The sequence below is a fragment of the Podarcis erhardii genome (genome assembly GCF_964252035.2).
Source record: "Podarcis erhardii genome assembly, chromosome: 7".
Classification (NCBI taxonomy): Eukaryota; Metazoa; Chordata; class Lepidosauria; order Squamata; family Lacertidae; genus Podarcis; species Podarcis erhardii.
The window spans coordinates 55,973,119-55,997,851 of NC_138511.1; the positions used below are offsets into that span (position 1 = coordinate 55,973,119).

The window sequence follows — 24,733 nt, forward strand, 5'->3', positions numbered from 1 at the left end:
CAAGCAGGTGTACAGTTTCTGTAAATCCGGGACTGTCCCTGAAAAATAGGGAAACTTTGAGGGTCTGCTGCATCCATTTTGATGGATAAATGTGTTCATTTGGTCTAAAGCTGTGTTCATATTGTTCCTTCTTGACTGAACCCTGAGGGAAATTAGAGGGGATTACAAGAGCAGCCATGAAACTGTCACAAGACTATCACCAGCTTAAGAGCTGATGAGGCAAACCGAGGGAGGAAGAGGGGTCTGCACACAAGCTATTAGCCCGAATAGCTGCCAACAAGCTTTTTGCTAATTGAGGTGCCCTTGTTCAAAGATGGCACAGACCTCAGAACACCGGATGCTTGAGGATGTACAACAGGGAAGGGCCTGTTGCCCTCAGTAAGGTAACTGCCCTCCTTCCCTACTTGTGAGTTTCCCAGAAGCATCAAGCTGGCCATTGTGAAAAGCAGGATGCTGGACTAGATGGACCTTTGGCCGTATCCAGGCAGGGCCACACCAAGCCATTTCCCCATCTGAGGCAAAGGACAAGATGACACACCCACCCCATATATATTTTTGAAATGGAAAAATAAGGAAGTTTTTTTTTTTTTAATGCTACATTACAATACAGTGCTACCTCGGGTTAAGTACTTAATTCGTTCCAGAGGTCCGTTCTTAACCTGAAACTTTTCTTAACCTGAAGCACCACTTTAGCTAATGGGGCTTCCTGCTGCTGCCACGCCGCCGGAGCTCGATTTCTGTTCTCATCCTGCAGCAAAGTTCTTAACCTGAAGCACTATTTCTGGGTTAGCGGAGTCTGTAACCTGAAGTGTATGTAACCTGAGGTACCACTGTAAAACAAATCCAAAAAAGATGGCTTCCTCTATTCCGTGTACAGAAGCTGATTGAGATGACAATTGAATCTTACTTCAGTACTAGAAAATTGTATCACAAGCAGACTGAGGGAGGTCAGACTGTGCAACACTTCTCTTCCAACAGAGGGGAATGGCCAGGAACTCAGCAGGAGGAGGAGTCAGGGGGCAGCTGTCATTGCCCCACCCCCAGCTTCTTCCACCTGAGGCGCTTGTCACAATATGCCTAATGCTAAGACTGGCCCTGACTCCAGTAGGGCTCTTGCTCCCACAGGAGGCACTGATGGCCCCCAATCTGGTGCAGGAACCAACCCCCATGGGAGGTTGCCAGGAATGGGTAAGACAAGGAAAAGTCCTTACCATCTGCTTTTCTAATATTTACAGAGAGAGGCTTGGGAATGCAGCCCCATGGAATAATGGCGTTGTTCTGAGTAAATCTCCACCCCCTTCTCTTCCACTTCTTCATTTGTCAACAGCACCACCACACCTATGGCTGCTGCGTAGGGCCATCTTTCTCCGAGCCCTTTGCTCTCCTACTTTTAAGGCTCGCCGGGTCCTGGGAGATGGTGGGTCTGGAATGCTTTCTAGTGATAACTTGTCAGCCAGCTGTTCCGGCTCTGTCTCCTCCTCCCCCTCTCCCATTATTTCCCAATGTTTCCTCTCATCTTCCTCTGAGCTGTGACCTCCCTCAACCTTCTGTTTTATTCTGAAGTGTCTTCTTCTTCTCTGGAAGGGTCAGGCTGGGGAGGCAGTTTCCACCATTCCTCTTCTGACCAGTTCCTGACATCTGGAGGCCATCAGTACATTTTTGAATACTAGTTGCTGGAAACCACCAGAGGGGAGAGTGCTGTGGTGCTTGGATCCTGCTTGTGAGTTTCCCACAGGCCCCTGGATGTCTATGGTGAGAACAGGACGTTAGATCAGGTGAGCTTCCTTTTGTGTTCTGTTTAAGGTCTTCTGAAGTGCGGTGCAGAAGGACAACTTCAGCCATTTGGGGTGAAACCTTCTGCAAAATGCTCCTTATCTACCGTATTTTTTGCTCTATAAGACTCACTTTTTCCCTCCTAAAAAGTAAGGGGAAATGTGTGTGCGTCTTATGGAGTGAATGCAGGCTGCGCAGCTATCCCAGAAGCCAGAACAGCAAGAGGGACCGCTGCTTTCACTGCGCAGCGATCCCTCTTGCTGTTCTGGCTTCTGAGATTCAGAATATTTTTTTTCTTGTTTTCCTCCTCCAAAAACTAGGTGCGTCTTGTGGTCTGGTGCATCATATAGAGCGAAAAATGTGGTATTTTGATTTAGGGATATCCCTGTGGCTAAAAACAATGCCAAAGCTGTCATCCATGAAGAAAAACAACTCTCTGAGGTCTAAGAAAGAGGTACGTTTACTATTCTTATTTTAATAACTTAGAATCTATCCATTAAAAAAAAAAAAAAGCAAACCCATTTATTCACATATCACAATGACTTGCGGCAGAGACTGTCTGCTATTTGTTAATTTATTTAGATTAGATGCCGGAATGAAAACCAAACAAACTGTCATCTTCAGACACACTCGGGCAATTAGAATGTTGCATGCATGATAGTTTTATAATTCAAATCAGAGAAACTTACTGAAGTCATAAATTAAGAAGCTCATTACATTCTCAATTGCGTTAATAGGAAAATTCAACTTACTGGTTTTTTAGTGAAGAATTTAATAATAAATCACTGAAAATGTGTCTTTGTCCCCCCCCCCCATCGTCGTTTATTCTTAATGCTAAGATTGTTATGACATGTTTGCTACCTCTCTTTGTCATTTAAAAGAAAAGGAAAAAAGAAAGGAAACATTCAAACTACAATTAAAGGCAGAAATTTGAGTGTTGCTAAGGAGGAGCTGAATAATCAGCCTTTTTCACATAGTCTGGAGATTTGCTTCCCGCACAGCTGGGATATTGGGGAAAATAAGAACGTAAGAACAGCTTGCTGAACCAGGCCAATGACCCATCTTGTCAAGCATCTCGCAATGGCCACCCAGATGCCACAGGGAAACTCTCAAGCATGATTTGAGTATGAATGCTCTCTCCTCCAGTTGCTGACAGGGCTGGTACTCAGAGATAGACTATCTCTGACAGTGGAGGCAGATCATTTGTTGCTGTTTAGTCATTTAGTCGTGTCTGACTCTTCGTGACCCCATGGACCAGAGCACGCCAGGCACTTCTGTCTTCCACTGCCTCCCGCAGCTTGGTCAAACTCATGCTGGTAGCTTCACGAACACTGTCCAACCATCTCGTCCTCTGTTGTCCCCTTCTCTTTGTGCCCTCCATCTTCCCCAACATCAGGGTCTTTTCCAGGGAGTCTTCTCTTCTCATGAGGTGGCCAAAGTATTGGAACCTCAGCTTCACGATCTGTCCTTCCAGTGAGCACTCAGGGCTGATTTCCTTAAGAATGGATAGGTTTGATCTTCTTGCAGTCCATGGGACTCTCAAGAGTCTCCTCCAGCACCATAGTTCAAAAGCATCAATTCTTCGGCGACCAGCCTTCTTTATAGTCCAGCTTTCACATCCAGGTTGATGGTCATTGGTGCCTCCTGGAGGAGCGATTTCTATAATTTAAGTATGCTCTGCTTGAATATGTACTTCATTTTGCATGTCCCACAGAAAACACATTTAACAATCATTTTTGTCCTAAGTTCAAAGTTTGGATTTGGCAGACCTGGAACACAAGAAGATGGAGTGGTTTTCACCAAGTCCCCCACTGAAGCTTCAAAACACCCACAATGCACTGCAACCATTTTATAGTTTGGAGACATGTGCATACCCTTCTGGCATCTTCTGTCTCACTCAATCCTATTTCTTGCCCAACCCTTTGTGTTTTTTTGATGGATTTCAGTTGCTAAAGTATTCTGGAGCCAAAGTCATAGGAGCCCTGTCCTGCTGGCCACTGAAATGGTCTCCTGTAGGCTTTATTGACCCCACTTTCTCTTACAGCTGAGCAGATCAATTGTATCCCCCACGTGCTGCTGAACTCAGGCTGTAAATTGCAGACGACTCCCCAAGATGAGGCTCCATTTTTAAAGTAAACTGATGCTTAAATTACGGAACAAATAATTCTTAACCTTTTGCAGGAGGAAGATATTAAACAGAGGAGGTTGCGAGCCTTACAGCAGCAAGAGTTTAGCTTTAATTCAATTTGCCTCATTTCTTTGTGGTCTTTCTGAGACCACATAAATTAGACCTGTGAAACATGAATTCTAGTAATTAGGTACAAGGATAGGCCCTTAACACAAAGAAGTGGCTCCAAAAGTCTGTCAATTCACATTTTACCACAGCCCAGTGCTTTTTTCTTCTTCTAAAAAAAAAATGTTTAGGGATACTCTCATTTTGACTCAAGAAAATCACCATTTTATAGTTCAAATCGGGAAAAATAAATACAGTAAATGGACAAAAGTATAAAGATTCACAAAACGTTTAGGGGTATGCATACCCTTGCATTCCCTCAGAAAAAAAGCACTGCCACAGCCCCTATTCTCACTTGGTTTTCAGTGCAAAATTTCAAATTCAATATTGATATCTGTTGAAATAATAACAGTGGAAAATTCCTAATTGGCCAAGCCTGCTTTGCAATTCAGAACTCCAAAATCTAGCAAGAGATCTGTATGCGGAGAATTTTGGAATGTTCTCTACAAATTGGTGGCATTTGGTTACGAAGTGGTTTGGGGGAGTTGCTGTAATATGAGATACCGTGAACCTGGGGCTCACATTTGCATTAAGAACAGCTTTTAATTGGGTGCAGCTAGAAGATGGACAGTTATTGCAGATGGATACTCCAGTCTATAGGCAAGGTGCCATTTTAGAAAATGACAGCTTTAATCCCACAACCCAGGGCTACATCTCATTGCAATACAAAGTGCTCCGGATATCGTTTCCGTGCTGTCGTAAAATAATTGCTTCCAGACAAGCGGCTCCCCATCTACCTCAGTCCCCATTTCCTAAACTTCCTGTTTATTGTTTGGGGTGACTTTACATCTCATTATTATGTGCTGCAGGTGTGCTCGGGATGATTAAAGCCCAGAAGCTGGCTTTTCGCCCAGCCTAGGATTTAAGTGGTACTTGCTTAATAGCACACGCTATTTCTGAGACTATAATAGCATCAACTCTCAAAGCATCTTCCTTCCCAAAGAAAATAAGCTGGATGTTGGTGAAAGTTCTCCAAGGAAAATGAGAGCTGCTTAATGCTGCCTTGCAGGGAAATTAGATCCTAGCTGAGTTCTAGGATTTCCCTTTTGGAAAACAATCACACCTCCTCTTGCCCATAACCCACGCAAATCAGGCAACGAGGGGTGATTGTTTTTGCTGTAAAGGATTAATGTAGTTGGATTTCTTTCTTTCTTTTTTTAAAAGTTATATTGAATTCTTCAGTATACAGTGAACACAATCTGTTCTAAAATGTAGCTCCCCCCCTTTTAAAAAAAGCTAATCAAGCACAGCAAATTTAGTTAGGATGCATATGGAGTTGCAGAATGATCAAATTGCAATTATCTTTTCTTAATATGCCAGCAATATTTTGCAATGATCCAAGGGTTAGGGTTAGGGTGGGGAAGTGGGCTGGGGTCTTAAAATAAATACTGTTAGTATCCCAGTGGTGTTCAAAGAATTGTAGAGTTGGAAGGGAACCAAAGGGTCATGTAGTCCAGCTGCTGAAATGCAGGAATCCCAGCTAAAGAATTCTTGACAGATGGCCAGCCAATCTCTGGCCAATCACAGTGCCCAATCAGTTTTCTCTGATAGCCCACAAGCAGGACATGGGGGCAACCACCTCCACCTCCATCTCCAGGTAATGGTATATTTAGTGGCACCCTGCCCCAGAACTTGGTAATGCAAATATAATAATAATAATAATAATAATAATAATAATAATAATAATAATAATAATAATTTATACCCTGCCCATCTGGCTGGGTTTCCCCAGTCACTCTGGGCGGCTCCCAGCAGAATATTATTAATAATAAAAAAGCGATAAAACGTCAAACATTAAAAACTTCCCTAAACAGGGCTGCCTTCAGATGTCTTCTAAACATCAAGTAGTTGTTTATTTCTTTAACATCTGATGGGAGGGCGTTCCACAGGGCAGGCGCCACTACCGAGAAGGCCCTCTGCCTGGTTCCCTGTAGCTTCACTTCTCGCAGTGAGGGAACCGCCAAAGGACCCTTGGAGCTGGCATACAATGGATCAGTCTCTGTTTTGTACTTACAGCTATCTCTCTCCAGAATTTCTCAGTGAATCAGGTCCAGACCAAGTTTGTCCCCAGGTGTCATTGAAATAAATGTGGTTAATCATGACTAAATAAGTTTCACTGATTCTAGTAGGAGCCATATAGTTAAAGCTATGGTTTTCCCAGTAGTGATGTATGGAAGTGAGAGCTGGACCATAAAGAAGGATGATTGCCAAAGAATTGATGCTTTTGAATTATGGTGTTGGAGGAGACTCTTGAGAGTCCCATGGACTGCCAGAAGATCAAACCTCTCCATTCTTAAGGAATTCAGCCCTAAGTGCTCACTGGAAGGACAGATCCTGAAGCTGAGACTCCAATACTTTGGCCACCTCATGAGAAGAGAAGACTCCCTGGAAAAGACCCTGATGCTGGGAAAGATGGAGGGCACAAGGAGAAGGGGATGACAGAGGACGAGATGGTTGGACTGTGTTCTCGAAGCTACCAGCATGAGTTTGACCAAACTGCGGGAGGCAAAACAAAACAAATTCCTTCCAGTAGCACCTTAAAGACCAACTAAGTCAGTTCTTGGTATGAGCTTTCGTGTGCATGCACACGAAAGCTCATACCAAGAACTGACTTAGTTGGTCTTTAAGGTGCTACTGGAAGGAATTTGTTTTGTTTTGACTATGGCAGACCAACACGGCTACCTATCTGTGCGGGAGGCAGTGGAAGACAGAAGTGCCTGGCGTGCTCTGGTCCATGGGGTCACAAAGAGTCGGACACGACTAAATGACCAAACAACAACAACAAAGTAGGAGCCATGTGTAACTCTCCTAGCCTGGATCCAACCTACTGTCTTCACGTGACCATTGGATAAGCTTCCAGTCTGCCTTGATAGAATTGCAGATCTATCATTATGAACTGACTGATATGAACTGAATTCTTAATGGTGTATGATACCACATATATAACAGCTTTGAGGAATTTTCTCCAGAACTGGTTTCAATAGAATAATGAAACCCATCAATACAGATATGCAACCACCATACATTAGAGGTTCATGCATAGAATTATTCTCCCATTTGATGTCTACAGAAGATCAATACCCTGCAACTCCGTCAATATCCTGTAAATTTTTGATAATAATCCTTTTTGTGAAAGGACAGCCACGAATAATCTTTCAAAGTTAGTTAGTAAGTAAAACATATTGCTGTGACTTGCTGTTATAAGCAAACAGTGTATTAACCTGGGGGGTGGGCCTTGAAAGAGGATATATATATACTGTGTGTGTGTGTGTGTGTGTGTGTGTGAGAGAGAGAGAGAGAGAGAGAGAGAGAGAGATTTTTAGATGTTGTATTTAGGACCAGCCAATGTTCAGATCCTTCTCCCCCAAATATTCACCACACATATTTAAAGAAAAGCAGGATAGAAGCAAAGTGGGTGTGCTAAGTGAGCAGTTGGACATAAACGGAGAAAATGGGCTTCCAACAGCAAAGGTCAAAATGTTTGTCTGAATTTTGTGCTTGTTTCCTGTACATATTCTGGAATTACTCGGGGTGATTGATTTGTTATTTCTGGTCCTGTGGATGTGAAAAGAGAGGGCAAAACAAAACCAAAGAAACAACAAAAAACAACAGTTGAAGCGCACACACAAACACACTTCATTTTCAAGTAATGGATGGCTACAATGGCTATTGCAGATGTCTGAAAGAAAACAAAAAAATCCCAAAGCACCCCAGTCCCCAAATATATAGAGGTGAAAAGCATACAAATCAGGATTCAGGGTGGGCCTCCAAAGGTTTGATAGCCAGGTCAGGTCTGGGATAGTTTGAAGAACAGGCTGGTTCTGCTTAAAAGTCAGCAAATGCATGCACTGATGAAAATAAACCTTTGGCCCGTATTAAAGTGTGCTTTCTCTGTTCAAACAGCCGTAACATTTTAAGATCCTTGAATAGCCACCTCCTCTGTTCTAAACAATTCCTGGCCCAGAAGGCGATGTCATAACAGTTCCTTGGGGGGGCCAGGAGGCTCTTCCTCACTGTAACCGTTCCATCAGTCTGCGGCAGAGGAGGGAAGGAAATGGATGCAGGGTCAATAAATCACTGGAACTGAGAGACCAGCCATTTGGGAAGTCTCCTATCCTTGAACTTTTCCAGTTTAGATGAGCATAAGAAGAACTTGTAACAAAATAGGAATGGGCAAAACTGTCGATTTCAATTTCTCTTGACTTCTCATTTTTCCAGTATTCAGTTCTCCACATTTGCACACCAGTTTATGATTTTTCATTTTTTAAAGTCCTCATGAAAATTAATCAGCAATTTAGTATGAATGTCTTTATATATCTATCATCTGCGGAGGGCCTTCTGGTGGTTCCCTCGCTGCGAGAAGTGAGGTTACAGGGAATCAGGCAGAGGGCCTTCTCGGTAGTGGCACCCGCCCTGTGGAACACCCTCCCATCAGATGTCAAAGAGAAAAACAACCACCAGACTTTTAGAAGACATCTGAAGGCAGCCCTGTTTAGGGAAGCTTTTAATGGTTAATAGACTATTGTATTTTAATATTCTGTTGGAAGCCACCCAGAGTGGCTGGGGAAAGCCAGCCAGATGGGTGGGATATAAATAAATAAATAAATAAATAAATAAATAAATAAATAAATAAATAATCAATCTATCATCCATCTATGCAATTTTTGCCCAACTGATACTTTTTGTAAAGCTTACTTCCCCTAATATAATGCATTTTTGCATGCTATTTTTGCTAACATATGCATTTTAATGCACAGCTTCCTTTGTATGTTCATTCATGTACATGTTAGTTGGCTGGATAACTGCATTGCAAAATGTGGAGATGTGCACATTTTTAAGGGTGGCTGTGTTTCAGTTTGCACATTGCTTTTGAAAGTGAGTGAATGCAAACAGATTTGAATTTCTTTCCCATCCATATTTTTAACTAAGCACTTGAACTTGAGTTTGCTTTCCCCCTCCTCCTTCCAAATATGATTTGCTTCATTACCCTTACGGAAGAAAATGCAGCTTCAACTCACGTGATTCCGCTGCCATTTATCCACACAGAGCTTGCTAACAAATAGCAACATGGACAACTGCCAGGCATTGTGGCTGAGGGATGCTTTGACACTTTCTCTGCAAATTTGTCACTTTTTAAAAAAATGCGACAGAGCCATCCCCGTCAATGAAAGACTTGGATGTTCACAGCATGGATTCCTCATTACATGATTTCTGCATGGAGGCAGCAACGTAATTACAGGCACAGAAGCGGCTTTCTATGCATTGCAGACTGCGCAAGTCGTCAGAGAGCCCGGACTATATGGATCAATTACTGACATTTGTGGGTACCATTCGGCTGTCTCAGAGTGTGCCATAAAAGACTTCCACCATGAAAAAAAAAATTAAGGCAATTTCCCCCAGAAGCCCCATACACATTTTGCTTTCTTCCCCCCTAGTGACTCAAGTATCTGACTTTTGAAAGGCCTGTGACAGTTTCATAAATGGCAAAAAGCCCCCTAGAATGTCATGACCTTCTTTTTAATTTCAAACTACGGCACAAGCCTCTGCTGCCTGCAATTAACAGGGAAAGGAAAACGGCACCTCAGAGATGGCACTTCAGTACTTGAATGCTGCTTCCATGCTCCCAATAGCAGGTGGGAAGAGAGAGAGAGATGGTTTGGTGCACCAAAGAGAGTAAGAATTTTCCCCAGACTCTTTTCCTGAGGAAAGGTGGATGCTTTAAACAACTTGCATGGAAAGTGTTCTTTCATTGAACCCCCTTTTTTCCCATTTGATAATTTTGGTGTGGTGCATCTGCCTCATTCTGCCTAATGGTAGGATCAGCACTGTCCATTTCTATGGCAGCACCCTGTTAAAGTATTTCACCCCACTGGCCCCGCATAATATCATGGTATTTCTGCACCAGGCTTTGCTCTCTATCCTGTTAAGTCTTAAGCTGTTATATTGGGTTAGTTTATCTGCCCCATTTTATATACAATGATTTAACCTTTCTAATGATGTATTTTGCTTCTTGAAGTTACAATTATTTGCAATTGTTCCAAAGAGATATTTTGAATTGCAATGTTTATATTGTTGCTCATTTGACATATTGAGAGTCTCTTTGGGTACAATTCTGTGGAAAAGCAGCAAACGAATGATGAAGTGGAAGCACTCAGAAACTTGGGAGGAAGTAATCATGTTCTCCTGGGTTTCAAGATACAGAGGCAAGGGAAATCAGGTCTACTTTCTGGTGGGGCCGGGTTGCGGTCTGGCCCCCTAGCAACTCCCCTCAGCGTTGGGGCGGGACGGTGTCCCGCGTCACGCTGGGGGAGACCCTGTTCACATCAGGATGCCAGGTAGCCAATCAGCTCGCCTGGGGTGTGTGGCCAGGGACAATTTAAGCCTCAGCACAACTCTGAGACTTCCTCTTTTAGTCTCATGCCATGGATCTCCTGCCCTCCCTCCCTTTTTTCCAGGTTGCATCATTGGCCTTGCTATGGACTTTGGTTGGTCGCCATTGAGGGGCCTGGTAGGACTTTTTCCACTTGGCAAACTGGCATCAGCCACTTGGTTTTTGCCTACCTCGTAGCAATTGTCACAACTTTGTAAGGTTTGGCAGTTAGGCATTGGAATAGTGATGTGTGGGGGAGGGGAGGGGAGGCCATCACCTGCCCCTCCATACTTAAGGATATTCTGCTAAAGGAATCCAGGGGTGTGGATCTTGTCCGAAGCCTGGGGAGGGGCTAGGGCCATGCCACGACCCCATCGGGAACCCAGGGGATGCTCGAGTCAATCCACATCGGCGGGGCTCCCTCTACTGGAGGTTTACCCTTACCAGACTTCCTGCAAGGCGGGCAGGAGTCAGATATACATTGATGCCAATGCCTAAGCCAATACCACTCACATTCTGTAACCAATAAAGTTGTGGCCTAAATTTTGCCCATTAACATTTAACCTAAATTTCTTGTGCCTTTCTTCTCCTGGGGGTGGCTTGGGGGCATTGACATGCAAAACTGAGTGTAGTTGGACATGAACTCTGGACTTTAAGAAGGCTAATTTTGAAAAGCTGAAGGAGCTACTGGATGTGATCCCATGGTCAGAAATACTCAGTGAGAAGGGAGTCCAAGAAGGATGGGAGTTTATAAAAGGAGAAATATTGAAGGCCCAAACACAGACAATACCAACAAGAAAGAAAAGTGGGAGGCATCTGAGGAAATGGGTGTAGCTTCATAAAGAGGTTACAGATAAACTGAGAGTTAAGGGCATGTATAAGAAATTTAAGAAAGGGGAAATCACAAAGTAAGAATATACACGAGTAGCCAACAGTTGCAGGGGTGGAAGGTAGGCTGGCTAAAGCTCAGAAGGAGCTCAGGCTTGCAAGAGAGGTCAAAAATAATAAAAAGGTTTATTCGACTATGTCCAAAGTAAGAGAAAGAGCAAGCAAGTGGTAGCTCCCCTGTATGGGGAACAATTAGAAATGCTATTGGGTGACAGGAATAAGGTGGAACTACTCAACACCTACTTTGCTTCTGTCTTCACCCAAAAGGAAAGAAGAAGAGTTTGGATTTGATATCTCGCTTTATCACTACCCAAAGGAGTCTCAAAGCGGCTAACATTCTCCTTTCCCTTCCTCCCTCACAACAAACACTCTGTGAGGTGAGTGGGGCTGAGAGACTTCAGAGACATGTGACTGGCCCAAGGTCACCCAGCAGCTGCATGTGGAGGAGCGGAGATGCGAACCCGGTTCCCCAGATTACAAGACTACCACTCTTAACCACTGCACCACACTGGCTCTCTAGTGATGCCCAACCTGGTGATAACAGAATAAATGATCTAAGGTGGGAGCTGCAGCCCAAGATAGGAAAAGAGGTAGTAAGGGAACACCTAGCTACTTTAAATGGATTCAAATCTCCAGGGCCTGATGAGTTGCATCCGAGGGTACTAAAGGAGCTTGTGGATGTAATTTCAGAGCCTTTGCCTATTATCTTTGAGAATTCTTGGAGAACAGGTGAGGTCCCTACAGACCGGAGGTGGGCAAATGTTGTCCCCATCTTCCAAAAAGGGGCAAAGGAAGACCCAGGTAATTACCAACCGGTGAGCTTCATATCGATACCAGGGAAGGTCCTAGAACAGATAATTCAACTGTCGGTCTGTGAGCATTTAGCAAATGATGCTGTGATTACTAAAACCTAGTACAGTGGTGCCCCGCAAGACGAACGCCTCGCAAGACGGAAAACCCGCTAGACGAAAGGGTTTTCTGTTTTGGAGGCGCTTCGCAAAACGAATTTCCCTATGGGCTTGCTTCGCAAGACGAAAATGTCTTGCGAGTTCCTGCGGGTTTTTTTCCCTCCCCCCCTTTTCCTAAGCCCTAAGCCGCTTATCAGCTGATCCGCTAAAAGCCGCTAAACCGCTAATAGCGCTAATCCACTAAGCTGTCAATGGGCTTGCTTCGCAAGACGAAAAAACTGCTATACGAAGAGCCTCATGGAACGGATTAATTTCGTCTTGCGAGGCACCACTGTATAGGTTTCTCAAAAATAAGTCATGCCAGACCAATCTGATTTCTTCTTCTTCATGGAATTACAAACTTGGTGGATCAGGGAAATGTGGACATAGCGTATCTTGATTTCAGTAAGGCTTTTGACAAAGTCCCCCATGATATTCTTGCGAGGAAGCTGGTAAAATGTGGGTTGAATGAGGTTACTGTTAGGTGGATTTGGAAAAACTTTCTGACAGTAAGAACTGTTCAACAGTGGAGCTACAAGAGGTGGTGGATTCTCTTTCCTTGGAGGTTTTTAAACAGAGGTTGGATGGCCGTCTGTCATGGATGCTTCAGCTGTGATTCCTGCATTGCAGGGGGTTGGACTAGATGACCCTTGGTGTACCTTCCAACTCTAAGATTCTATGATTCTATGAATGGGTCTCTCTGCTCCTCCATTCTGCACAAAGAGTGTATAGAATTTGTCCAAAAATACTAGCCTGAAATCCAGTGGTTGCTTACGTGCCTCATGTCTAAGTCACAGCCCGGTTATTGATCTCCCCTCTTATGAGAAATTCAAGCTGTAGCTTTTGGCTCTTGCTGTCAGCTGCCCTGGAGAATGCAACATGATACTTATTTGAAAATGGAAATAATGAATCCAAAAAGAAACTGAACTGACTTTGTTCTTTTCCCAGCTGTACCCTGTGGAGGTGTCTAGAGAAGGAAGTATTAAAGTTACTAAAAATAATTTCAGCGCCGGGGTTGGTATTATCCTCTGGGACCACTGTAGTTTGCAGAGCTACACTGAGGCTTAACCAGGAAGGCCTGGTTTTTGCCTTCCATTTCCACAGAGCCAGACAAGCTAGCATTGAGGAAATAACCAGAATGAACATGACATACATCCTTTTAGGAAATATATTTGCTTCTCATAGATGGCAATGATAACCATGACTTCATTTCAGAACTCGGTTTGGAGTGTGGATAAGGATGGACAAATCTGCCAAGTTTAGCTGTTCTCTGCTTGTCATCTTTCCAATGTAACGTTCAGTTTTCCCTATTTCCGCATCAGTTTATGATTTACTCATTTATTTTTTTAAAAAATAAATTTGCATGACAATCTGCATCTGCATTTCCCCAGGTAGCCACCCACCTGAGCTGAGTTGGAAGAGGTAATCCAGAGAAATGCCTAAACCAGGCATAGGCAAACGCCGCCCCCCGACTACAATTCCCATCATCCCTAGCTAACAGGAACAGTGGTCAGGGATGATGGGAATTGTAGTCCCAAACATCTGGAGCGCTGGAGTTTGCCTATGCCTGGCCTAAATCATGGGGGTGGGGGTGGGGCACAGGAATCCTTCTGGCTGAATGGGTGGAGTAAAACACCAAACATTGAGAAGAAAAGTGCCTGTATATTTTGTTTAGACTCAGAGGGTATTTGAGGCCCTTTCTTTCAATGTCTATATATATATATATATATATGCAGGTTTTGGTGTCCTCGGGTGTCTTCCCGTGTAAAAGTTGGGGTGTCTAGGCGACGTTTCGACGAGGTCTCACTCGTCATCTTCAGGCTGGTGCTTTCGGCTTCTTGTTACTGGAACAGAGCAGGATCTCAGTGTTTGAGTTCCTATAAATACTGTAGAGGGGGTGTGGTGTATAGCCTCCAATGTTCTGGGCAGAGAGGAAGTTCCCAGGCTAGTGTGCCTTTTCTTCTTTTGTTCCTTAATTACTTGAGAGATATCTTGAGTGATTTCTTGAGTGATATCCTGAGTACCACTTAGGTGGGTCATTAGGTGTGGATTAGTTGTTAAAGTCTTTGTGTCTTGACCTCTTGAACTTTGTGAAGAGTTTTCCTGAGAAGATGGCTGTACTGTACTTAGTTGTGCTCTGGCTTGGCTTCGTGTATAGGGGCGAGCTGTGGTTTTGTGGCTTGTGTCAGCCAGATCTGTGTAGGGATTGCAGGGGGGTGCAGCATCCGGAGGTGCCACCATGGATTGGCTACTGGATGGTGTCTGTAATTCATCTGTGGAGAGGGTCTGGGTTTGGGTCTGGTGTGGTTGATTGGTGTTGGCGTTCTGTGTGCCTCTGGATCTGGTGTCAGTTTTTGTGGGGAGGGCTAATTTCCAGATGTCTGGCAAGCGGGATGTGTCGTCACGCTTGTTCATGTTGTGAGGGTGTTTCTCTATCTCGATGGCTTCCATGATTATTCTCTTGTGGTGATGTTCCGTGTTAAAGAGCAATTTGGAATCTGCAAAATTAATTTCGTGTCCTGTTTCTTTCATGTGTTGGAAAAGAGAGGAAGTTTTTTCTTCTTTTTTGACGGCATTCTTGTGTTCTGCGATACGTGCATTTATTCGTCTGTTTGTTTGTCCAATGTACGTGGCTGGGCAGACTTTGCAGGGTATTTCATAGATCCCTTGTTCCAGTAACAAGAAGCCGAAAGCACCAGCCTGAAGATGACGAGTGAGACCTCGTCGAAACGTCGCCTAGACACCCCAACTTTTACACGGGAAGACACCCGAGGACACCAAAACCTGCATTCCTGTACCCGTGAAAATCTACGAAAGCATATATATATATATATATATATATATATATATATATATATATAACCAAGCTACAGGAAGTCTCCATGCTTTTTACTTTTGGGAGAGAAAACATAAGAGGTAACATGATAGAAGTTTATAAAATTATGTGTGGCATGGAGACAGTAGATAGATAATTTTTTTTCTCCTTCCCATAATACGAAAACCTGTAAACATCCAATGAAGACTGATTATTGGAAGATTCAGGACAGATAAAAGATTCAGGACAGATAAAATTCAGGACAGTTATTTTTCCATTTGCATTTCTGACAAAATGCCCTCCCCCCACTTTTAAAGGGACAATGTCACTGGTATAACCCACCTAGGTCAGGTTTCCCCATTCCGTTTCTGGGTCATGAGTTAATCTAGTCATGTGTAGCTTTCTGAGCTATGATCATCCTCCATGTCTCCAATCCACTGCAGATTCCTTCCCTAGATGCTTCTTTCTTTCAAAATATCACCCCCTTCTTTTTCCCAGCAATATGCCTGACTGATGCCCTTGATTTAAGGCTCGTGTCACAGAGCAAAGAGGCATGCTTTCATGTGTCATTAATTCCTTATCACCTTTGCATTTATCTCCACTTTGGATATTGCTCCTTCTTTGGTTCTGCTTGAACAAAAGATTCCTGGGACTTCTTCTGATTTGCAATATGGCATCAAGGGGGTTTCAGTTTGGAAATCTTCCTCTTCCAGACTGGGGGCAAATGGTGGTGGGGCTGCCATAATCACTCAACTTTGCTGCACATTCAGATAAAATAACTGGCATTCTTCACCTTGAACACAACACAAGCGATACCTTTGCCTTTAATTAGTGGAGGACATGGTTTATGCAGAGAATGGCAATTTGATCATTTGTTGTTCAGCAACACATTACAAATGAGAGAAGAAAGAGTGACATCTGTCTACCCTCAATACCCCCACCATGAAAAGATCAAAGGCACAACAAAAGCTTGTATTCACCCTAAATTATCAAACTGAATCTTTGCGTGTGGCAAAATCACACAATCAAGTGGTTCAAGTGGCAAGCTTTTTTGCAGAGAAGGTCCTGTTGCTCTGCCATGACCTCCCTGCCAATCTGGATACAATAAAGGAACTGGAGGCCCCTCGACTGTCCTTGGGTCCAGTATTGGACCACTTTGACTGGATATCCCCAGCTGATGTGGACAGACTCCTCCGAGCTGGAAAGCCCACCACCCGTCCTCTTGACCTGTCTTGGCTGATTAGAGCGTGTCCAGTTCGGCTTCCACGCTGGTCATGGGACTGAGATGGCCCTGGTCGCCAACCACCTGTCTCCTGGATCCTTGCCCATCCTGGCTTATAAAAGCTAGCTGGGAAGGACTGGGCTTCGTGGGGTGGTGAATGCTTCCCTCCGTGAGGGAGCCTCCCCAGACCCGCTGAAAGAGGCGGTTATTAAACCGCTTCTTAAAAAACCATCTTTAGATGCGGCCACGATGGCCAACTATCGCCCAGTCTCAAATCTTCCATTCTTGGGCAAGGTGATTGAGCGAGTGGTTGCCGAACAACTCTAGGCATGCCTGGAAGAAGCGGACCATTTGGATCCCTTCCAGTTGGGATTCAGGCCTCATCATGGGACTGAAACTGCGTTGGTCGCGCTGGTTGATGATCTCCGGCGGGCTAGGAACAAAGATGAGAGTTGTTTCCTAGTTCTGCTGGATCTCTCAGCGGCGTTTGATACCATCGACCATGACATCCTGCTGGACCGTCTTGAGGGGCTGGGAGCTGGGGGCACTGTCATACAGTGGTTCCGCTCCTTCCTCCTGGGCTGTGTTCAGAAAGTGGTGGTGGGGGATGAGTGTTCAGACCCCTGGGCTCTCACTTGTGGGGTGCCTCAGGGTTCTGTCCTCTCCCCCATGCTTTTCAACATTTACATGCAGCCGCTGGGAGAGATCATCAGGAGGTTTGGGCTGGGTGTTCATCAGTATGCGGATAATACCCAGCTCTACCTCTCTTTTAAATCAGAACCAGTGAAGGCGGTGAAGGCCTTGTGTGAGTGTCTGGAGGCGGTTGGTGGATGGATGGCGGCTAACAGATTGAGGTTGAATCCTGACAAGACATAAGTACTGTTTTTGGGGGACAGGAGGCGGGCAGGTGTGGAGGATTCCCTGGTCCTGAATGGCGTAACTGTGCCCCTGAAGGACCAGGTGCGCAGCCTGGGAGTCATTTTGGACTCACAGCTGTCCATGGAGGCACAGGTCAAAACTGTGTCCAGGGCAGCTGTTTACCAGCTCCATCTGGTACGTAGGCTGAGACCCTATCTGCCTGCGGACTGTCTCGCCAGAGTGGTGCATGCTCTGGTTATCTCCCGCTTGGACTACTGCAATGCACTCTACGTGGGGCTACCTTTGAAGGTGACTCGGAAACTACAACTAATCCAGAACGCGGCAGCTAGACTGGTGACTAGGGGCGGCTGCCGAGACCACATAACACCGGTCTTGAAAAACCTACATTGGCTCCCAGTACGTTTCCGAGCACAATTCAAAGTGTTGGTGCTGACCTTTAAAGCTCTAAACGGCCTTGGTCCAGTATACCTGGAGGAGCGTCTCCACCCCCATCATTCTGCCCGGACGCTGAGGTCCAGCGCCGGGGGCCTTCTGGCGGTTCCCTCATTGCGAGAAGCAAAGCTACAGGGAACCAGGCAGAGGGCCTTCTCAGTAGTGGCGCCCGCCCTGTGGAACGCCCTTCCAGCAGATGTCAAAGCGATAAACAACTACCTGACATTCAGAAGACATCTTAAGGCAGCCCTGTTTAGGGAAGTTTTTAACGTGTGATATTTTACTGTATTTTTGGTTTTTATGGAAGCCGCCCAGAGTGGCTGGGGAGGCCCAGCCAGATGGGCGGGGTATAAATAATAAATTATTATTATTATTATTATTATTATTATTATTATTATTAACAGATGATCTCCGCAGGCAGCTGGATCAAGGCAGGTCGGGACTGCTGATTCTTCTAGACCTGTCAGCAGCCTTTAACATGGTCGATCACGAACTCCTGGACCACCGCCTTGCCGACGTGGGGATCCAGGGCACAGTCCTTCAATGGCTGCGCTCGTTTCTCTCTGGTCGGGGACAGAGGGTGGCGCTTGGGCGGGAATTGTCATTGCGTCACTCCTTGGTGTGTGGAGTGCCACAGGGTGCGATACAGGGCCTGAAAGACAGAGCTGTTCCACCAGGCCTTTGGCCAGGGCACAGCCTGACTCCCTCCTTTGGCAATCTTCACAGAACTCTAGCCCAATGGTTGCCATCAATTTGATTTGAATTAGTTTTATAATGAAATGATTTTAGAATGTTGTATTATTTTATTGTTGTTAGTCGCCCTGAGTCCGGCTTCGGCTGGGGAGGGCGGGATATAAATAATTTATTATTATTATTCTCAAACTTTCTAGTTGCAGAGATCCCTTTCCACATTGATGTATCTGCTACAGAACCCCTGTGGCTTGCAGGGCATGCTGGGAAAAGTTCTATAATGTACATGCTCCGTTCATAGAAGCATCACAGTTATGCCTATTTAGCCTCAGCTGCTTTCTGAGCGGGTTCTGTATGCATTATAAGGAATGATCAGTAATGAAGACCAGCTGTCTTTCAACAGTATGTCCACCATTACTGATATTTTCATTGCAGAGCTCTCAAAGAACCCAGTGGTTCCTGGAACAGAATTTAAAGCCCATTGCTCTAATACAGAAAATGCCCCCACCAAATATGTATCCTGGGTTGCCACAATTACACCAGTCACCTACTTGAGGGTGTTTAAAGTGGTGGTGCTGATGAAGGGGTAGAGCTGCACCCTACATCCCTATGCAATATCTCAGGTGATTCAGATGCAAACTCATGTCATACACAAGGAGAGGGTGGGGTGTGTGGGTCAGCAGAGCTCCCCCATCTCCTCTCAGAAGGCACTTGCAGAAGAGACCGAAATAACGTTCTGCAGGAGCTATCGGGTGATAATGGCTGGCAGTTACTGCAGGCTTGCCTTGGATCTGAACCACTGACCTGATAGATTAAAGGCCTCAAATTCCATTACAAGCTCCTGCTCCAGCAGGAGGATGAAGGGATCCTATCACCTTTGGAATTACTGACTGCAAAGAGCCGGTTCCGCTCCTCACACTTCTACTTGGGTTCAGTGATCAAGTTCACGATGGAAATGAATGAGTCAAGCTGAAAGGGGCGACTCGGCTGTTCCTAAATGTTTACTGCAGAGAAATGCCGCAAGAGTGCTGCTCATTCCAATTAAGCTTAAACAGCTTGGCTCAAGGTAAGGAATGGCTAGTGGCACACAGCCTAGGGCTATTTCCCAAACCCAGCTCAGCCGTATAAGAAGAATTTCATCCATATCCAATACAGCAGCGGGGCAGGGGGACGACGAGCTTTTTCAGTATTCCCAGGGGTGCACAGCTTCTCAGGGGTGACATGCCAGTGGTGGGAGGGGCCACAGGGGTGACTACAGGATGCTACAGTCAAGAAACTTCTACATACAGACCTTTCAAATACAGGGCCATTTCTTATAAGTTATTGGCTCTTCAGTCCAGAAGACAATGCTAGATTTGGATTTGGGATGGGCAAACCCATCTTATTTCAGTTTCTCATTTTTCCGGTCTTAAAACCTGTACTCCACATTTCCACTTCAGTTTGACTTTAAAAAAAAAAAAATCTCATGGAAATTAATATACACGTTTGCATGCAATTTCCCCTAATATACAGCATTTACAAACCCATTTTCCACAACATAATGCATTTTTATGAGCTTTTTTATTTTTTTAAAAAAACCAACATATGCACATATTCCTCAAATACTTGCATTTTTGTACACACTACTTGGTTGGAGAACCTATGCTGCAAAATTCAGAGAAGTATGGCTCTGTTTCAGTTTGTGTATGCTTTCAGAAAGTGCGAATTAGGTAAGTTCCCATGTAAATGAAAGTTGAATCAAATTTATTCCCCATTCTTAATTTGGACCCAAATATCCATACTGCATGATTTTCCTCCTTCCTTCTCCACACCTCTGCCATGTTCAAACTAGCCAGCAGAATTTTGTTTAAGAATAAATGAACAAATGTTACACCAAGCAGTGAGAGGTCTTATTGGAGAGAACATTATATCTTCAAAGACAGAGCTCATATGTAGGTGCAGAACAATTGGTCTTTAGGTTGAGTTTAAATAGCTAAAAACTTACATCCTCAAGCAGGGATAAAATGGAAAGCAACATTTATAGATGCATGGACCTTTTGGGGAGTCTGAATCACTTCTTGAGTACGTAGAAAAAAGTCTGATCAAAATAATTTGCACACATACACACCAGAACATTTCAACCTCTATACTGCTTAAGAGCTGCTTTGGGAGTGTAGCCTGACAACATTCATTTTAGGTTGCCTGCTTTTATGTGAAATTGAGATGAGGACAAAGAATACTATTAGAAACTAATTTTTCCTAACTCTCTCATGAGGTTTTAATGTGGCCAGGTTTCTGCCTGCACACAAGAAAGTGTATTTCAGTCAATAAAAAATTGGTGTGAAAGTGAAAATCGTCATCTGAGGAACTCAGTAGATAGTGGGATGGTGAGCATGGACAGACTAATGCATTTTATTTTTTTAGATGGCCGTGCTTAGCATCAATGTCTGTTTGTCACTGTTTAATGAAATCAGTGCACAAGATCACACACCTGTAGTGGTGTCAGCGGAATGAACAAAACCTCCTCGAGTTGAACTCGGAGCCAAACATATGCCACACAGCACATACCGGTAGTTAAACAGGAGACAGTGATGGGCACAAATTTGCAGCAGGGCTAGTGAGGGGTGTGATCTTGGTGTATGTGGCAAAAGGAGAGTCCTGTGGGCTGGATAGAAGTGTTTGGAGGGTCACATTTGGGCAAAGGTGAAAGTAGCAAGTGGTAGGGAGGGATTCAGAAGTTCACCTCTAGCTCAGAACAAAAACCGAACCAATTTTGGGGCTTGGATAACTCATTTTGGTGGACTTTAATGACCCCCTGCAGTTTTTTTTGCACCTGGTGCTGGCATTTCCAGTGTCAGCTGAACAGGTGAGACCCACACAATCTGCTGCTGTGGTTGCAAGAAATATCCTACAGGGTAGGATCACACCCCAGAAAGCAGGCTTAGATCCTCATATCACCAAAAGGTTATGTTAATTTTTATTTTTATTTTTTTAAAAGAAATCTAGCCTTTTCCTCATCTTTAACTGCTCTGAATATATTAAGGGGTAAAACATTCACATTACATGCGTGACTCCATCGTACCACGCTAATTGCTGGGGTATTGCCACTGAAATTGATGGAAAATGGCAGGAGCCCCAGTGAGTGATCTGAATATAAAATGAATCTTCCGGAACATTGGCCCTTAAAGTGTAGCTGAGCAATAAACAAATACATCCACCAGAATCCTTTAGATGCAGGAGATAAATATAAACCTTATTTAATAGTTTCACAGGCGTTCCTAATGGCTGCTGCTGCAGTGGTAATGACTCAGAAAAATGAACAACGTTTGCATACTTCCATGCCCTCCCTGCATAACTCTTCAATGGTAACACTGAAAGGCAAACTGGCATAAAAGCTTTTAAAAGTCCATTGAGAGCAAAAAAGGAGTCATTGTTAACATGATTAAAAACATGAATATTGTCTGGAAAGTATGATTAGGCAAGAAGGGACCCATCCATTTGGGCTCTCAGACAGGGAAAGGTTTTCATAAGAGCGAAGTGTGGTTTGAGAGAAGTTACACTTCTGACAGAAGACTGACATATTTCTTTTGTCCAACAATTGCTTCTGAAATAATGTAAAAACCTACAACACCTGCTTAGTGCCATGGCTCTGGGGTGAAGCTCCCCACCTTCAGGGGATAAGGCTGGGGATTCAGAATGAAAGGGGGGATATGTTTCAGATGTACATAACCAGTGAGACAATTGAAAAAGCCAAAGATGATGACCATCTTTGCTGCAAGTCCATCAATACCTACCTACATACTCTTCGTGTGAAATATTGTTTAGCAATTTTTGTTGTGGTCAAGATTTAATTCTGGATATATTAATTTAGCTGTTATCGATATTACTTTTTTGTATCCCTGTTTTTAAACCTCCTTATGACTTATATAAAGGGACGCATGTGGCGCTGTGGGTTAAACCACAGAGCCTAGGGCTTGCCAATCAGAAGGTTGGCGGTTCGAATTCCTGTGACAGGGTGAGCTCCCATTGCTCGGTTCCTGCTCCTGCCAACCTAGCAGTTCGAAAGCACATCAAAGTGCAAGTAGATAAATAGGTACTGCTCTGGCGGGAAGGTAAAAAGTGTTTCCGTGCGCTGCTCTGGTTCACCAGAAGTGGCTTAGTCATGCTGGCCACATGACCCGGAAGCTGTACGCCAGCTCCCTCAGCCAATAAAGTGAGATGAGTGCCGCAACCCCAGAGTCGGCCACGACTGGACCTAATGGTCAGGGGTCCCTTTACCTTTACCTTATGACTTATATGGGGATTGTTTAATTTTGTTGTGTACATTCCAATATGTTTTTATTGATTGGCTATGACTACTTTTGTCATATTTTTGTGATTACGTAAATCCATTTATGTAGTAAGCTACCTTGAGAATGGTTTTAACTATGGAAAAGTGGCATGATGAGGAGCATTTGTGCAAGAACCCTAACCCTTGCGTCAGTGCCTCTCCAGATCAAGGATGCAGTTCTGCCCTTCTCTATCTGACAGCATTGCAGCTCAGAAGCCCTAGTGGGACCACAGTCTCTTCTGCTCTGCGGGACTCAATAACTGCTAAAGCAGACTGGACTCCTTTAAATGAAGAGACTCCTGTCACCGAAGGCAGAGCTAGTAACTGAGATAGATCTGCAGCTCCCATTTAAGGCTCATTTGGAGGACGACTGGTGCTGAAGCAACATCAGGGATTTGCTTTCTATGGAGTCTCTCCAGCCTGAGCACTGCATGGAGCTGTCCATGGTACAAATGAAGTCTTGCTTCTGTACTGCTGAGACCATTGCTAAAAAGGGAACAATTTGCATCAGTGAGAGTGGGAGTGTTATTATTATTTAATTATTATTTATCGGATTCATGTGTCACCTCTGCAGGAAACTGTAGGCGACTTACAAAAATGTATAGAATCACAAATACCATAAATTTAAATGCACCACCGGATCTCAAAGCAGCCCAACCCCTCTGTTATAAACACAATACATAGTAGAAGATTGTTCCTGGTACAATAAGAAAAATAGCAATCCCGATAGTACAGTGTAGGGGTTAGAATGCTGGACAAGGATTCGGGAGACTGAAGTTCAAATCCCTACTCAGCTATTATGCCCACTCAGTGACCTTGTACCTCTCAACCCCTAATCAATGGCACAGGGCCATTGTGAGGATAAAATGGGGGAGAACTATGTATGCCATCCTGGACATGCCTGGAGGTAAGGTGGAATATAAATGCACAAATAAATAAATAAACACAACCAGCTAAGAGGATTATGTTAATTCTAAAATCTTAAAAACTGTGATGAATAGTCTAGTCAGATGACTATATACAAACCATGAATTGTAATATTGTGAGGGGGCTGGAGCAGGGGTCTCCTCAGAACTCTCAGCACCCAAAAAGAGCTACAGTTCCCATGATTTTTGGGGGAAGCTATGACAGTTCAAAGTGGTATGATACTGCTTTGAATGTATAGTGCGGATGAGCTCTGTATACATAGGATGAATTTGGGTGCCATCACTCCAGTTTTCAGTGTTTGTTGCCTTTTGCGGTGGTGGTGAGCACAACTTTACTTTAACAACAATCTCACAACTGCCTGTGGTGACTGTGGTCTTGGAAGAAGTAGGGGCTTCATAAAATCATAGAGCTATAGAGTTGGAAGTGTCTGCAAGGGTAATGTAGTCCAATCCCTGCAATGCAGGAATCCCAGTTAAAGAATTCCTGACAGATGGCCATCCAACCTCTGTTAAAAAACTTCCAGTGAAGGAAAGTCTGCCCCCTTCTGAGGTAGTCCGTTCCACTGTTGAACAGATCTTCCCACGAGAAAGTTCTTCCTAATGTTAGTTGAAATCTCCCTTCTTTTGATTTGAATCCATTGGTCCCACTCTCTGGAACAGGAGAAATGAAGCTTACTCCTTCCTGCATAAGGCAGCCCTTCAGATATTTGAAGATGGCTATCATATCACCTTTCAGTCTTCATTTATCCAGGCTAAATATCCCAAACTATCTCAACAATTCCTCATAAGGCTTGGCCTCTAGAAACTTCATGAAAAATTACCTTATTTGCATTTCCCAGCACAATACAGAAACTGGAATACAGTAATTCTTTGGAATTTACATTTCTCCTAATTTTGTGACGCAGTTCTCTAACCATTAAAAAGGGTGCAAAATGCATATATGTGGAAATATATAAAATGCCTTATATTAGGAGAAATTGCTTTGCAAAAAAGTGCATATCTGTCAAAACTACATAAAAATGTACATTAGGAGATATGTGAATTGAAATGCTGAATATTCGTGAGGAATTAAAAACATAATGATTTTAAACTGATGTGGACATGTGGAGAACTCAACTTCAGATCTGAAAAATGAGGAACTGAGAAAATTCAAAATGGTCAGATTCATCCATTCATGTCTGGAAGAGAC

The 24,733-nt window shown here is 44.0% G+C and overlaps 1 protein-coding gene and 1 long non-coding RNA gene across 2 annotated transcripts in view; one reads left to right on the forward strand and one right to left on the reverse strand.

The window, feature by feature from the left end:
- The window catches only part of CHST8 (carbohydrate sulfotransferase 8), a 248,769-nt gene that overhangs the window by 32,118 nt on the left and 191,918 nt on the right, over window positions 1–24,733 (reverse strand). The window lies entirely within an intron of this gene.
- LOC309347546 lies at window positions 1,752–9,168 on the forward strand. Its single transcript, XR_014158970.1, has 4 exons — window positions 1,752–1,775; window positions 2,151–2,227; window positions 3,818–3,905; window positions 9,113–9,168. It is a non-coding gene; the product is annotated as an uncharacterized lncRNA (long non-coding RNA).